The 17,219-nt window shown below is 39.2% G+C and overlaps 1 protein-coding gene across 8 annotated transcripts in view; it reads left to right on the forward strand.

Moving 5' to 3' along the window:
- LOC135219717 (uncharacterized) overlaps window positions 1-17,219 on the forward strand; it is a 192,264-nt gene that overhangs the window by 136,348 nt on the left and 38,697 nt on the right. Inside the window, exon 1 of one of the 8 annotated variants that reach the window (XM_064256713.1) lies at window positions 12,828-12,983. The exons of the other annotated variants lie outside the window; for them this stretch is intronic. The gene's annotated coding sequence lies outside the window, so the exon portion shown is untranslated. Of the gene's footprint in view, window positions 1-12,827; window positions 12,984-17,219 lie in introns of those variants that run through there. 8 annotated transcript variants of the gene reach the window in all.

Below are 17,219 nucleotides of genomic sequence, written 5' to 3' on the forward strand. Positions count from 1 at the left end.
GTGTGTGTGTGTGTGTGTGGAGAGAGAGAGAGAGAGAGAGAGAGAGAGAGAGAGAGATATAACAAGTACTTAGGTGATTTGCCTGTGTGCTGATAAAGATTCTGATGTCCTAAAGGACTTAATCTCTGTATTGGCAAGATTTCATCTGCAGATTCTGTCATTATTATTATATTTAATGCTGATATTTTACTTTTTCATTATTACTGTGAATACTATCAAGTTAAAGTTTTTTCATTCAATTTTCGTATTTAGCTCTCTGGACCTGACTACTGTAACCACCCAAGGTCTCTAGTTGAAATTTAAGTTATATAATTTGTGCACTAACTGTTATAACTGTCAATGCATTTTTTTTCTCATCAATATTACTACTGTTATTACCAGTATTATGATAACTATCTTTTATGGTACCTCAGCTTTTTGTGGATAAGAGCCGATTATTCTTTTTTTTTCTTATCATGTTGTCTCATGTATCTAGATTGTGTATGTTACTGTCTGCATTTTGTATATTCCATGTATATGGCCCTGAGCGGAAATAAAGGATATTATTATTATTATTATTATTATTATTATTATTATTATTATTATTATTATTATTATTATTATTATTATTAAAGGTCTGGTTCACTTGAGCAAAGATCCTGTTTTGAGACATCTGGTCCGGGTGCATAACTATCTCAAGATGCCAAGTATTACGGTGACTCACGTGCGTATATACCTCCCCGGAGAAGGCTGGAAAGCATCTGAAAAGAGAACTACAGGAAACTTGATGTTCTCAGTAACTACGCACCGACCATGTCTTCTCGAGATTTATGTTTTGGTGTTCAGTAGTCTTTTATTGTACTGCACCTACTGGGCTTCACTTCTTGTTTCCTCACGTTTGCACCAAACTTGAATAACTTCTGTGGTTGACAGACTTACATGCTCTCATATGCTGATGTAAACATCGAACTTACTTCCTAGTATTTTATGGAAACAGTCATGTGTTTTCTTGGTTCCATCTTGTTGGCTCGGTTTACAGACATGGAGAGGTTGTAGCTCCTTTGCTTTACCCTCTAGGGGTGGTTGGATTTTTGTTTCCTGCATTTGTGAACCTGCAGCTTGAAAAAATTTGTTCTTTTACAGTGCACTAGTTTATTTGGAGTTTAATTTCTGTGTGTGTGTGTGTGTGTTTGTGGAGAACTAGGCAAGATATGGGGTGGACTTAGTGAACAAGGAAAGTAAAAGATAGTATCGTTAGGCATAATGGTATCTCGGGCGAAACGGGCAGTACTTTGAAAACTCGGGGAGGCTTCAAGCAGAGGACACAGAGATTTCCGCATTTAAGAGAGGAAAGCCCTGACTTGCTGTCATGTGTCTCGACTCAGTTTTAGAGATTTTTATAATTTTTTCAAAGGGTCTAAGTATTGATGTCAAAGAAAGTTTTGGATTCAAATCAAGTTATGCAGTGAAATGAGAGCCTGCCTCTCCATCGCAGAGAACGAAACATCTTTTCATAGGCATTTAGAAATACTTACTACATGATGTGAATAGAACAGGTTGTCAGTAGCTAGTGTTTTAAGGCGTGGAGTATGTTCCTGATTTCGAAAGCTTTAAGAGAATCCGTAGCATGTGATTAGATGTTCTGTTAAGCATCGTAGAAGCTGTAACAATTGAATACGAGTTTCATTAGACATCGTAGAAATTCTGTTCTGAAGGACGTATTGAATAGTGTCGTCAACCTTCTTGAGAAGAAACCGAACCCGGTCGTCTTTGAAAGATAGAGTTGAAGTGTATGAGTCGAGCCACAGTCCCTCTGTATGGCATCACGTTGCATGGCTTCTGGAAATCTGCACCGTCACCTTGTGACTCCTGAACCCATTCAGTTTACAAATATTTTTTGCCTCCATGCTGTCATATCTTTCTCTCTAAACCCGTTCAAGTTGTTGAACTTTTATTTCTCAAGAGAAAAGATGGAAAAATGGAATGAAAAATAGATTCAGAATGCACGAACAAAGTATTGTAATTAGACGAATCAGTAACATAAGATGTAGACGATTTCAGGCGTTATGCTTTAAGCATGCCTCATGGCTATAAGCTATGTGCGCGGGCAAGCAGTTGAAGATTAACAATGGAAGGATTTCAACCAATCGAGCAGTTTCATTCTAGTGGCAGCTCCTCTAGAACACTGTTGGCTGCTTTAGGAGTAAGAAGCCGCCTAAGCACATCATCTTATGTAAAGTAACATCTCTTCACATTTCTGGGAGACTCGGCACGAGATTTAGCGGCATTATAAAGCTCCTGCATTTGGCACCAGACTTGGCAGTTCCCTTCTCATGAATGAACTCTCTCTCTCGAACTTATTTCCCTCTGGTCAACGCGACTGTGGATGATTTGGCCTCTACAAGGTGTGTAAACAGTGCTATCTATACCTTATGCTGTACAATAAGGACATTGTCCGTTTGTTCGTGTGAGATTAAGGTGGCCTTATGCCAGCACTGGTGCGACCGATTGTTCCCTTGTATATTGTTTTCTTTTCATTATTAATATTAATCCACCCGGATTTTATTATTATTATTATTATTATTATTATTATTATTATTATTATTATTATTATTATTATTATTCAGAAGATGAGGCCTATTCATATGGAGCAAACACACAGGGGCCATTGACTTGAAATTCGAGCTTCCAAAGAATATTGTGGTGTTCATTCGCAAGAACTGAGTGAAGTAATTGGAAATACAGAAAGGATTTCCGTTATGAGGAAAACATATAAATTGACAAATTAAATGAATAACTTAATAAAAAAAATGTAAGTGAAATATTAAAATAAAAGATGAATAGTACTAGGGTAGTAATGCACTGCATCTTTGCTTCAACTGATGAAGTTGCAATTGCACGACTTCCGATGGGAGGCTGTTCCTCAGTCCAGCGGTGTGAGGAATAAAGGAGATGATTGGATTGGTTGGTCTGCTTATTCATTTTTGTACAATATTATTTAACTAGAAATTTATGGCATGCCATGTTGTTGGTTACGGGTGCAATCTCTCTCTGTTCATTGAGGCTTTTCTCGTGGGAAGTATTTCAAGTTATTTACCATCTACGGTTGTCCATTAACTTTTCGGTATTGCAGCCCCCCCCACCCCCACCCCCACCATTCAAGCTAGGAAGGAAGATCACTGAGGTTATTGTATGGTTTCTCTTTACAGAAGTCGATTAGCTGTTTAAGCTTAATCTGTAAATCCTTTTAATGCTAGAAAGAACAGTTTTCTGTAAAGTCGACAGTCTTTTTACATTCACGAGGAGGAAGATTATAACTTTCTCACGACACAAAAAAAAAAACCTGTTGACAGACGGATTTGACTGTTGGGTTAATATTTTGATTAAAGTAGTTTGTGGTTTGCTGTTAAGTAAATTAGTATCATGAATTTACAGTACTTAATACGTGTGGAATTCCCGAAACATTTTTTTCATTATTTACGGTCATTAAAAAACACCTTATCACGTGAGCTTTAAATGCGTTGTATAATTACTACGAATTATCATCATAGTTTTGAGCCAGTGTGACCGAGGGAGTTGTTCCCCAGATGCTCTCACCGTTTCTGCTCAGTGAACTGCAGCTGTGCAGCATCAACTGCTGAGTCTGACTGACTGACTGAGTTGGAACTTGGTAGAATGGTAGGGAAGTGGAGGGCATAACCATATGGGGAACTGACTACTATTCTTGAGGGGTGCTAGTTGAGTTGACAAGTTGTTGCGGGGGGGGGGGGGGGGAGCATCAGGCTTTCTTCCGTGCCAAACGTAGGATGAAAATTAAATTCAAATTGCACACACACACACGTGTGTGTGTAAGCAAGAATAAATATATATATATATATATATATATATATATATATCTATATATAATATATATATGATTTATTTAATTTAATAGATGGCAATTCCATTGAGCGATTCAAATGAAAGGTTGTACTTTGAGTCTATTTACGGTTCTCCATTTCCAGTTCTTGTACGTACTGCCAAGTTTCTCTCTCTCTCTCTCTCTCTCTCTCTCTCTCTCTCCGTGCCAGACGTAAGAAGTCCCCTTGAAAGTAACCCACCACCCTCCATGTATCACCTACCTACCCCCGTCCCACCTCACGTCATTTCTTACTACAGCTCTCTCTCTCTCTCTCTCTCTCTCACCTTTATTTGACCTTATACTGCTGCGTGTATGATTTGTTCCCTCCCAAAAACTGTTCGTTTCTCACGTTCGCTTTAAACAATACAAGATGCATTTCCTTCCTTCCTCCTTAGCAATACAACATTCATTTCATTCAGAACACCAGGTAATGTAACGCCAGATAATCTTCGGCCAATCAGTCATCAATTACACAGCAAGAAAGAGGTTTACTGAAGTGCTGTGGTGGATCCGGTGTTTTTAAAAGGCTCGTTGCACCGGAAGTGGAAAGTAACGGCCAAGATATATAATACGACGACGCCTGATTCAAAGTGGCGATCGAGCAAGGAAGCATTTGTGGACTCCTAGATTATTATTATTTTTATTTGTTTAAGCTGCCATTTCCGACTAAGTCTAATCGGCTGCTGTGGACACCTAGAACTTTCAGTTTTCCATTCTCTCTCTCTCTCTCTCTCTCTCTCTCTCTCTCTCTCTCTCTCTCTCTCTCTCTCTCTGAAATTGGTAGCACTTGATGCTTGTTGTTAGCCAGCAGATGCATTCAGATTGGGGTTGTCATAGCTTGTAGTATTTTTCTAGTCTTCGCTTTTCAGATGTTTTGAGGCCTATGAACTTGGGCCCCAAGTGAGGTCCGAATGATGTCACATTTTCGCTATTGGGCATCAACCAGGGCAAAAAAAAAAAAAAAAAAAGAATTATAGAATATGACTACTTATATAATGAAATGGTAGAGAGTCTGCCGTATGAATGTGACATCTTATAATAATGATCCAAGTAGCGGACAATGAATTAACGAAGGTGGTTATGTTTAGGTTTTATGTCAGGTACTACTTCTGCGAGGGCGGGATCGAGGAGGTGCAGAATTTCCGGGGTCTTCTTCTTCTTCCTTTGTGATTGCAGTAACCCATCCTCTCACGTACACGCGCGCATGCACACACACCACTCCAGGCACGTTTCAATTTCATGTATATTCATTTCTAGTGAAGTGATGCTTAACTTTGACAGGTTTACCATCTCTCTCTCTCTCTCTCTCTCTCTCTCTCTCTCTCTCTCTCTTTTAGGTCATCTATGTGAGATGCAGTCTTAATTTTTTGCTGATTATGCCATGTCATTATTAAGCGCATATGTACTGAATGATATATAATAAACAACGATAAATGAATGTGTATAAGATCTCGATAACTAGAGATTTAGATATGTCAGTCAGTTGGGGAAAACTCGTTTTAAGTTGCCATTTTTTTCAGTTCCGATCAGCAGGAAATGTTATTGTGGTTGGTATGTGATTGTGTGTATTCTGGTCACTTTGTATTCGTTTCCCTCCAAGGGAAAAGTTATAGTATTTTAGGACTTTTGACAATTTTTCCGTATTACGAAATTAGTTACTATATATTGTGCATTCAGTGGCATTTTGGAGGGAATTTTTATTTTTATTTTTCAGTGCGAAAAGGGTTAAAAATTTTTAATTAATTTTTTAGAATTCTGGAAATTTCCAACAGTGGTCTGCTATAATGTTAAAGAAGTGCCCTCTACAGTACTGCAGGGATTCTGTATTATTTTAGAAGGAAAGTTTTGATATATGTTTTTCATATATAAAGGTAGCCGGAAATAAAGTCACAGGAGAAAAATCACACTAAATTATGGTGGCCGGTAATAAAATCCCAAGGAAAAATTCACAATATTTCTTGGGGTTCATTAGCTTTATGATATTTCCAATCTTTTACGGTCATCCTCAGCGACCTTTGTACTAAACACGCCTTTGCAAAGGTGGATACCAACTTGGATACATACTGGGCTAAAACCCCTCGGGGTCACTATCTAGATAAGATTAATGTGACTTTTTTCCTGTGTTTTTTTTTTTTTTTACTTTTTTACCTGTGACTTTTTTATCTGGATTCAGTATGAAAGGGTTACTGTAGTGCTCTGTCATATTCTGGTAATAGTTTTGCACAATCTTGTCTTCAACGTGAAAAGATGAATATTGTTTATGTCCTCTATCGAGTCTTGGAAAGTTTTTTTTTAGTTTTTATTGTATCTATCTATATATATATATAGATATATATATATATATAATATATATAATATAGAGATATATTCATTATAATATATAATATATATATATATATACTATATATATATTATTATATATATATATTTATTATCAATTCAGCTGAGAAATGAACATTCTCAAACAAGAGGCAGGTCAAGGAGGGAGGCTTGTCATGAATTTCTGGCTGTCCTTCTGCTTCTAAGAGGAGATCTGGTATCCTGGTCTTGTCTCTTTATCGTGGAGAGAGGGGGCAGGTTTTGGGTAGGGGGGAACTTGGTCCTTCATCGGAAGTTCTCAGCAACTGGAAATCCAACATTTGTCCCCTTTAATGGCTGCTCAGCAAATATGTCTGTGCCGGAGGCTAAGCTTTAGCTGTTGTTTTGTATAGTTCTTCTCTTCATAGACACTTGTTAAGGAACTTGCAAAACGAGTCGTGCAGTCCTGTAACTGCCTGCAGGCACTTACAAGCCTCGGAAAATCGGATGACGTCTGGATAGCCAATCAAATACAAATAAATCAATAAAGTGTGTCATGTACTTATAGTACAGTGCTATTCTTGATGGAGTTCGCAACGACCTGACGCGTGTCGGGTTTCTTTTGCTAAGCAAATTAATTATTCTTGTATGCGCAATAATCATACAGTGATGATCCATTCCAAAGAAATATGATTGGCCTATTCCTTCAGTTTACAATCCTAAGGCTACAACTTCCACTGATCAGTATTGATTGAAGACAACCTTTTTAAACATTTTGAGTGGTATTTGTGGATCTCTAGTATGAACTGGAGTACGGTCACTTTGCTGGTATTTGAGTATTTTCTCGGGTGGAAATCTTAAAAGCATTAGGCACGGTCTTGCATAAGGCTGCTTTACCAAAAATTTTATTTAGCCTGTGAATGGCGTTGTTGATAGCGCAGCATCTGCTCACTTGTCCATTACCAGTAGGGCTCCAAAGAGTTCTGGTCTCCCACTCTTCTTGTTTATAAGAGACCCACTAGTTGATCCCTTCATGCGTATTCATAATTCAGTCATACTTTCAGTTCCTCATTCATATCTTCTTCAGTTTCATTTGGACTTCGTCTACGGTCTCTCCCTTCATCCTTTCCTTTCTGGAGAGATACGTGGACGGGAATCCCACGATCTTATCTAAGTAAACGGGCTTTGAGATAGTCGTGCATTTCCTTATTTCCCACCATGGATTTTTTTCTCACAAGTCGTTGAGACCATCTTTGTCTTAAATTTGTCTTATATTCTGGGTGCTTCTTATTGACTTTGTTCTTTTAACTGTTAATGGTGCTCTCTCTCTCCTCTCTCTCTCTCTCTCTCTCTCTCTCTCTCTCTCTCTCTCTCCTTCCTGTTCCAACATCATTTCGCTGATCTGAAAAAATTCCGCCCTTCTCCGGGAATGAGTGTTAGTTCGTAACACCCGACAAGCCATCAGATAGATATGTAGCCAGATAGCCGGAGAAAGGTCGGGGGAAAATAAAGAGGAACAAAAACTTAGAAACTGGCAGGAAGCGGACTGCAGTTTGAAGGCTTCATCTGAAAGTCATTAGAAAACTGAACAATGAAAGAGGGTCGTGACTGCTGGCGGTGGGAACATTCTCCATGGAAAGAGGTTCCCTTTGGTTGTTCTTTGAGAGTTGGGGGAGGGGGGTGGGAAGGGGAGAGTAGGTACCTCGTTCCAGCTAGGATAGTTCCTCAGGTCTCTGAATTTGACAGATGGTATAGCCTTTGTGTATAACTGAGTGAAAGAAAAGATAAACGCACGCACGCAAGCACATACACTTTACTGTTGACATTGACAGGTTGGGGTTGGTCTATGATCATTTTTTCGTTTATTCATAGTTTTTATTTTTATTTTTCATTGTTATTTTTAGTTCGCAAATCAACAATAGGACAAATAGTCATTGGCTGGGACACAGTTTGCAGTGAAACACCTCATCTGTCATATCAGTTATTAGTCTTTTCATTCATATTTTTTTGCCATTATACAGTAAAGATAAAACACACAAAACACTGACAATATCATAGTACTATTTTCACTTGTGTTTTACGAGCAGGTAATTGGGTCACATACGTGAAAATTAAATTAGTATGTCTGTTTTGTGGGGTCGGGGTTGATCATAAGATCGCGTCCTTAGTTTCGGATGGGATCAATAGCTGATGGACGAAGGACTTGACAACTACCCCAACACAGAAATCCAGCAAGCAGAGGAGTTCAGGAGCGAAGAGTGAAGCTTGCAAGGTCCTTTCCTTCCTTTCTTCAGTGGGCAGAAAGATCTAGCTTTTTTCCCTCACTCGACCCCTTCCCTTCTTTCAATTCTCCTTTTTCTCACTGGCTTCGTTCCTGGGCTAGAAAAGAGCATCAGCTCGACCACGCCCTTTTGGCCTCTGCACTTAAAAACAAATAAGCCAGAGGAATGCCGACATGAAACAGCAACTGCGCCAAGATCATAAAATGAAGTCCGATGACCCGCTGGGACCGAGTGGCCTCTTCATGCTTAACCGTGTCCTAATTATGTAGTGCCATGGATCCTGGGGTCTGAATTGGGTCAACTGTTTCATTCATAAACCCCTGCGGGTATCCTGTGACCTCATTCCCGTGAGGCTGAAGGGTCACTGCAGCGATCCTTTGTAAATGGCTTCTCCTCTGGGGCATTTCATAACCGTCTGCTTTGGGTCTGGGGTATTAATGAGTTGGGAAATCATGCGACAGTCATAGTCATCAGCGGCCCTATATTGGTTGCATTTGTAGATACGAAAGTTTTAGCGTTTTAATCATATACGCCGTTGGTTTGTTATGCTTTTAATCGGTGAATATGGAATACCCATTCGATAATTTGAAGAAAACTTTACGTGTTGTGCTAGGAGTATTACAAATATGGGCAATAATTAAATAAACCTTGTCCGAATAGGTAGAAATACAAAACGTTTGTGTGCAGATACTTTGTGTATGACTCTGTGTTTTAGGCGTTGAAGTTTTTTTTATATACTTTTAATCATCTTTACTTCAAAATTAATGGGGATCATCAGTTTTTCGTCCAATACGGAATTGGTTGATTTTGATATTGTATCTCTTATTACATTGTGAGAAGGATTGGTAAGAATTGGTTCTATTTGCTACACTTATCATCCAGCGATAGCTATTCTTTCATAGAAATTGAGGGAAAGCGAAATTCCTTCTTGTCTTTGAGACGTCTGCGGAAAGAGGGACAGAATTTTGGAATGATCTTGCTTTCCCTTGACACGGATCGGGTTCCTGGAAGAGCAAGCAGCAATGGCAAAGTTCCAGGTTCACTTGGGAGTACTAAGTGAATCTCCATAGAAATGGAAGACATAATCTATTCAGTGGGATTTGTGGCCCAGAAAAACAAAATATAAACTGTAACTAACACATGAATAGGGCCCCTTTGATGCATGGACCGATTGAAAGTGACAAGAGAGTCCTCAAAAAGAAAACAGGATGCTTCTGTTATATACTATCTTCCGTTACTTTCATGCTGTAAGTTTCATCAACTTTTCATAGCTCCCGTATGGAATTATAGCGACTATACAGCATTTCACCGCTTTTATTTATGTATTTAAACCATATCTTGGCTTTGGAATCCCAGGTATGCAGATTGCATTCTCTCTCTCTCTCTCTCTCTCTCTCTCTCTCTCTCTCTCTCTCTCTCTCTCTCTCTCTCTCTCTCTCTCTCTCTCTCTCTCTGTTATATTACAGCATAAATCAGACAATTCAGATATCCTGGACCGGATGAGCCAAAATGCAGCGCCGCAGCAGCCCATTCCAGCGTCTCATTGGGGGCGCCACTCTGCCTTCGTCTGACACATTGCTTTCAGCTCCAAACTCCCATCCAACATCAGTGCTTTCAGTAATTGCAATAAGTCATATCTAACCCGCACAGGGCAGGGCCTCGACGAGGTCATACCACATCCTGGAGGGGAAGAACTGATCATCAGGTAGTCTCTCTCTCTCTCTCTCTCTCTCTCTCTCTCTCTCTCTCTCTCTCTCTCTTAAAAGTAACGTTAGAGATGATGGACAGCAAAATAGGAGAAAGGTATTGGGAATGATGGCAGAGTAAAGGCTAAAGGTCGAGGGGACGCTCCAAACACAGATTAATCATCTCCACAGTACACCAGATATGGTGAACTGTTCATACTAACCCTTTACATTGAGTTAGCCCAATAATCTCTTGGCCTCGTTCGTAGAGATGTTCGTTCACTGGCTTGGGTGCTCTGTCCGGGCCCTCAAAAATCAGGACTGTGGTGGATGGCGATCCTCCAGATAAAGAAAGGCACGAGCCTAGCAGCCTCACCGCAGAAGGATTCCTGAGAGCCAGAGCCGGGCACTTTCTGAAGCCATTCCCCGGAGGAGAAAAGGCTTACAGCTGAAAACAGTAATAAATAAATATAATAATCGCTTATTCTCTCACTTTTGTGAACGTTGCGCTCATATATTATAATTCCTTAGTTTGTACTGCCAGTGACTGATTTTCCTGCCAGTGGTTAGTGTCGTGGTATACCACTCAGATGCCGCCGGTTCGCGTCATCCCCAGGGCGATGCAGGTATGAGCATATAACTCGGGACAGGTATTGGGAGAATGTATTAGAATATTTTTTGAATCCTCCCATGTGAACGAGTAAAATTCCGAAGCCTTCAGCAGCGTCAACGGTTCTTTTACCGTAGGAGGAAAATTTATGTTTCTGTTAACAAACTTTCTGTTGAGATGGGGATGTTCAGATAATGCTGCAAGTAAATACTGCTGTTTTATATACTAGTTGATTCATTGGTTATGCGTTTTATTAATGGGCTCTTTCTTACGCGCGCGCGTTCGGACACACGCAGAGAGAGAGAGAGAGAGAGAGAGAGAGAGATACACCGTACATCTTGTGAACTAAGAATTACCTCTTCGATGTCCAACATTATTTTATTAAATGTATTACACATTTTCATGTAATATTGATCACTCACACCTCTTTTAGGTTTTCTCTTTCCCTCCTCTTCAACTGCGACCCTCAGCAATTGATACACAACCAGGCTATCACTGCTCAGATCAACAGAGGCATATCAGGTTTTTAAGGAAACGCTTCCATTGTATTCCTCTCCTCGCCGGCTGGAGAGAGAGAGAGAGAGAGAGAGAGAGAGAGAGAGAGAGAGAGAGAGAGAGAGAGGCTTAGCTCGATGCACGCTGGATTGCGTCATCACTCAGCTTTCGCAACTACATGTTTCATCTGAAAATCATGAGCTTTCAAAGGGATATAAAAGAGACTGCCATGCCGTTATAGGCCTAATCATTATTCGATCGCATGTTCTAGTGGAAGCACAGAGTGGGTGTTGCCAGTAGGGTTAGCCCTCTGTTTCTCAGTAAGGCTTCTAAAGGTGAAATTGCTAGCCTATGCTCTTCCCAGTATCTTTTAATGCTCACGTAAGTCGACTATACATGAAATTCACCTCGAAGGCGGAGACAGGCTGAATGGGATTTAATTCAACCGTGGCCGTAGTGTTTTTTTTTTCAGAAACACTTAGAGGGAACTTTATTATGATATTCATAACGTAACATGAGCGGGAATCAACATATTCTGGAAGTTCGATTTCCTACTTCAAAAACACTCCTAAGGTTTAGTAATTGTTCTTTTACTTAAATATTAACGCAACTTCAATGTCACGATAAAATTTGCGTTTAAATAGTGGTTTAATTGAACCTAACAAAGTGATTATTTTCGAAAGATGTTTCGTTTAATATATTTTTACTCTGCATTTACAAAAACCAAACAAGTAGGGCCTACCATACACCTTGAAAGAGACCTGTAGGCCCATACTCTCCTCCCCGGTTTCTCAAAATTTGCGAGCTATTTATGGTTCAGGTAATACTTATGTAGGTCAGAATTCTTCAGACTTTTTTCATGACAGCTAAACGCCACTCCTTCAGTTTTTCCGTTACAAGGACCAAGTCAGTCCGGTGGAGGGGGTTACGTAATGAACATTCACAAAGTACAAAACACACACATAATATTATGTAGTATGTACTATGTATGTGTGTGCCCATTACTGTCTTTACATATAATTTTTAGAAGATTGAAATTGAAATGACCGGCGCTCCAGAATTTAAAGAAGCAAACATTGTTATGAATAGACAGAGCTTTCGTAAACTCTTCTTTTTTTTTTATTTTTTATTTTACAAGAAACTGGCTTCAGGGCCCAAATCTTGAAATAGTCTAGCCAGACTTGCTTTTGGTTTCTCGTGAGTTCCAATACAGTATCATCATCCTTCTGTAGGTCTAGCCAGCAAATGACTTTCTTGAAACACCATAAATAAATTGCTAGGATATTTCGGGTTTTTCACCCGCATGCTGGACTAAAATCTGAAATAAACCGCTAATCAAGGAACAAATGGCGTCTTGGGTGATTTCAACGGCGCTGTGGACCGTAGCCCAGCCCCTGTACGACAATATCTTGAGAGGAGTCATGGCAGAAAGGCAGCCAACGCTCTTCCGTTGTCTTAACCCCCCCTAACCCCCCCTCACCGGTCCTCTACCACTCCCTCCCCTGATAACAGGTCCCTAAGTGGTTGAACTTCCCTTTCACTGGTTTCTGTTCGGTAGAGTTTTGGGCCCCCTTCTCTCTCTGAGAGGAGTAGAGTCCACCGTCAGTCTCAAAGGGCACGTTTACGTTCAGTCTGGTTTGAACCGTAGTTGGTCTGTGACGGTGATATCGGTTCCTTTTTCAGTAGTCACGTATTGGATATACAGTTTTTATGTTTCTTGCATGTGATCTTAGGTGAGTTTTGATTAGTGATAGAATTGCAGTTATAAAAGGTAGTAGGTATGTTGTCTGTTTAGAAGCTGTTACAGCCATATCTTAGAGCTATGGATGTGTAGGTTTAGAGTGAATGGCATTATTAGCCTTGCGGTGTTACGCAATATCTCTCTAAATATGTTCCTAGTGTTCATAAGTGGGCCACTAACATTTTGAACGCATAGAATATTGACGGTGGTGTCATAGTACCTGGCAGATTTAAATGTATAATTTAGGTACCCCATGACGTACACATTGTGTCATTTGAATTCTGACAGTTCAAATATTTGCTTTACCGAATTGGCCTGCCCAAGGTCTGAGAAAGGTACTTCACATATATGTTCCATTAACAGGTACCCAACAATATGCCAAAGAGGTTTGAGCCTTAGGCTTTTGCAGTAGAGACTTTATTTGTGTGTTTACGATAGGTCTGAACGTGAAATTGTTTCGTAATTGTTTCATGCCCTCCCAAATTTACCGACTCGCTTTCTTTGTGTTGTCAGTTTTAAAAAAGGGGTTCTTGGTATCCTTCGACAATGGAAGGCCAGTTGCAAAAAATTCCAATTAATCCGAGAAGAGGTCACGGAATTACTTTATTTTTCGAAAATGTGGTCGGAGTGGAAAAACTAGTTTTAATTCCACGGGGCTTGGACGAACGACGAACTTAGTGTACAGAGGAAAGCTGCCGTAATTGGAAAACACCAGAAAACTTAGAAATTAAGTCAACAATAGTGAGCCATATATAAAAGGAGACGGGACTAATAAAATAAAAAAAAGTATTGAGAACAGAGTATGCACAAAGGACCGAATGACAGGAGGCGGAGAAGGATTAATGAAGTCAAATCCTTCCAATATTTTAAAAGCAAGACAAACACTACAGGTTCTCTGGGGCTGGAATTCAGGGAAGGACAAAAGATGCTTAATCATAAACTGGAATTAAATCCTTATACAAGATTATGCCATAATATTTCTATGTGGTCATAAGTCAAGGCTTGAGAGCAATGCTTTAATTAATTAGAAATTTAGTAGAGATGGCAGGATAGTTAGGAATGATATCGGAAGGGAAGTTACCTTGGTTCCATATGTATATGAAATAATGATGAGATGGCGATGACTTGCTCCCATCTTATATGTTATTTTGTTTGTAGGAGTTTTATTTCTCTCAATGCTTTCTTCGTTCTAAAATTAAATTTTCTTTGGAAAAGTTACTTTGTCTATTAGGGGCCCTTGGTCATGTAATTATATTATCATTCAGCCATTGTGGTAGTCTAAACCAACCCCCCTCAATTTCCGTTTTTCCCCCTCTTTTCTGTCCGGACTAAATTTAGAAAAAAAAAAAAAAAAAAAAAAAAAAAAATTTAGACCAGTGTCACCTGACTTGAAAAACATTATTGTGCAAGTAATAATTGAAATATTATTTTGGCCTTTGCAATTTTATTATCTTGGAAAACAAGCTGCCCTACTAATTACTTAAGCCAAGTGGAAAAGGAGAATAACGGAAATTAGGAAATCCCTGTAGCCTATATAAATTTGCAGCTACTACTAACTAACATGAGCATCACCATGCGTCAGAAACAAAAGGCACTGTTATATAGAATCGCCAATTTGTAACATACTATCCAAAAGCCGTTGTCACATTTTAAGCAATAAAAATTATCAACAGAAAAAAATAGACCTTTATTTTCTCAGGAATCTAAAGCTATGATTCAATAAAGGTATGCATACTAGATATCAAACTAAAGATATCTTATAATTAGGGTAGACAACGTTTGCCTCGATAAGTGTAAGGACAACGAGCGTTTACCCGCTTATTAATTAGGGAAACTTTGAAGAGAGCTGGCTAGGGGTAACGTCCCCTCTGGAATAATCCCTAAATAACCAGGGTTAGTAACGTCCGTATTACTCAAATATGAAGTGAAACTATGTCAACCATCCCAATAGAAAGGTATTTGCATCAAGAGTGAACGTTTTAATACCAGCGGTTCAAGCACAGGACAAAGATCATCATTCTATAATTTGCTCACAACACAAGAAAACCTTCAGAGAAGTGTGGTACTGAACTGAACAGAAGAGGAGGGAAGGCGTTGCTGTTATGTTAACTTGTACGTCTGGTACTGGCGCTCTTACACACACACACACACACCACACACACACACACACACACACACACACACACACACACACACACACACACACACACACACATATATATATATATATATATATATATATATATATATATATAATGTCTGTACGCAAAGGATGGCCTTCATTATATCCTTTTCATCATGCACAGCGACCCAATTAAACGACAATGCCAGATTATATGAAGGTCGGTAACAAGAATTCTAAACAGAACGCAAGTTTTTGTCTTAATTCACGATACCTGTAAGCTGCTTGAAAACTTTGTGAACAATACTCCAAGGGAAGCGTTTTTCAATTATTTGTAAAGCGTACAAGTGTCATGAACCGATCGTGCATCTTAATTAGAAAATCGATGAGTTAGGAATGCCAATGCTTGCTGGCTGTTGATTTTGCATAACACATTTTCGCAAGCGTTTGCAGTCAAGTGAGGTTGTGGAATATGGACAGTCATCAACGAAGGTCTTTAAATTGTTGGTATTGACCAGTTGTTTGTTCTTTGCAGTCTATAGATTTTCACATTCCTAATCCCAGTTGTCATGGTGAATGTGGTCTGAAGACCTCATAGGTTTGTGGTTAAGTGACAATTTGACCCGCGAACAAGCAGTTAAATCATGGCTTTGTCATAGTCTTTCCTGATGGCCTTTTTAATATGTTTGCTTTTCCTAAAGTCTCCATTTTTACTTTCTCCCCAATGGAGCTTGAGCAGCGTGTTCGACAAGTCAGTAGAACCTTCAAGAACTGCCTCCTCCAAAGGAGAAGCCTTGTAGAAGAAAATGATAAAATGACAGATACTACCGGAGTCCGCGGAAATTTTGATGCAAAGTAGCTATTAACTCCCAGGAGCTTTCGCAGTCTAACAGTGTGCCGCCTCTTATTTGCATTAATAATTATATATCGTTGTGGATTTTCCAAGGATTACGATTTTTGTATTTTGATTCAAATTTCGTCCAGACCCAATACCATAGGTTCTCAATTAAGTATTCAGAATGGATACTTAAATAGGGCCTTATTACAGAATATCTCGGTTCTTATATTTGCGTTATTTTTTCTTGCCGATATCATAAAATTTATCTGTTTTGGGTTTAAGTACAAATCTTTAAGATTTAAACATCGTCATCCCTGAAATAAACCAGTTAGGCCATCAGTCAAATTGTGGATTGATTTAAACCATAACCTCGCTGTGCTCATTTTAGTGTTCTCAAGAAAGGGTGGTTTCTTGTTCAATTAAAAAAAAAAATTAAAAAATAATTTTAAGTTAATTCCTAAAGCTTGCGATCTGGGACAGAGCTGGAATATTATGTACTGCGATTGAAACCTGAAAGTGTGCGGATGTACACATGTGTGATATACATATGCGTATACTTTGGCATTTGCTCCTAATTTCGTTTGGCATGCCAGTAGTATTGCGAGGGCATTTGATGCCCTGTTTTATTCCAGGTTCTTATTAAAGTTATTCTAAGAATGTGGTAAAATAAATTTGTGGTTAAATGGTTTTAGAAGCGTTCCCGTTTAACAATATGAAGCACCCACAGCGAAGTTTTTTTTTCAGTATTTGGACAGTCAGATGACCAGTTCTTGTTGATTAATGTTAACCTCGTTTAGGCCGACATACGTCTGAGAATTGGTTGGAGTCGTTCACAGAATATTCATTAGACAAATGATATCAGTCTCGCTCTCTAGGGAATCGTGTGGCTATGATATTGAAGTCATGCCACCGATCTTTTATCAAATAGACAATGATCACATCAGAGAGGCTAATCCCTGCAGTCTATCCGTAAAGCTGAGCAATTATTTTGACGTAAGTTGTGGAAAGGCAAATTTTATGTTGATTTACGACGGGTTATGTATCCGATCCGGTGATAGACCTCGACATGAGTTTTTTTTTTTTTTTTTTTTTTTTCTCCAGTTCCATGCACGAGATGAAACAGTCTTCAGAGCAACAAAGGAAATTCAGTTGTTGCCATTGTATTTTGCCCGCACGCTTTCCTCCCATCTCCATGTGTGCTATTAGGAGGATGTGTGTGTCCAGGCTTTTGTTGGGGGTGGGGGGAGGGCCGGCGTTGGAGAGTGGTA

This window comes from Macrobrachium nipponense, chromosome 1 (assembly GCF_015104395.2).
Source record: "Macrobrachium nipponense isolate FS-2020 chromosome 1, ASM1510439v2, whole genome shotgun sequence".
In the NCBI taxonomy this organism is placed as follows: Eukaryota; Metazoa; Arthropoda; class Malacostraca; order Decapoda; family Palaemonidae; genus Macrobrachium; species Macrobrachium nipponense.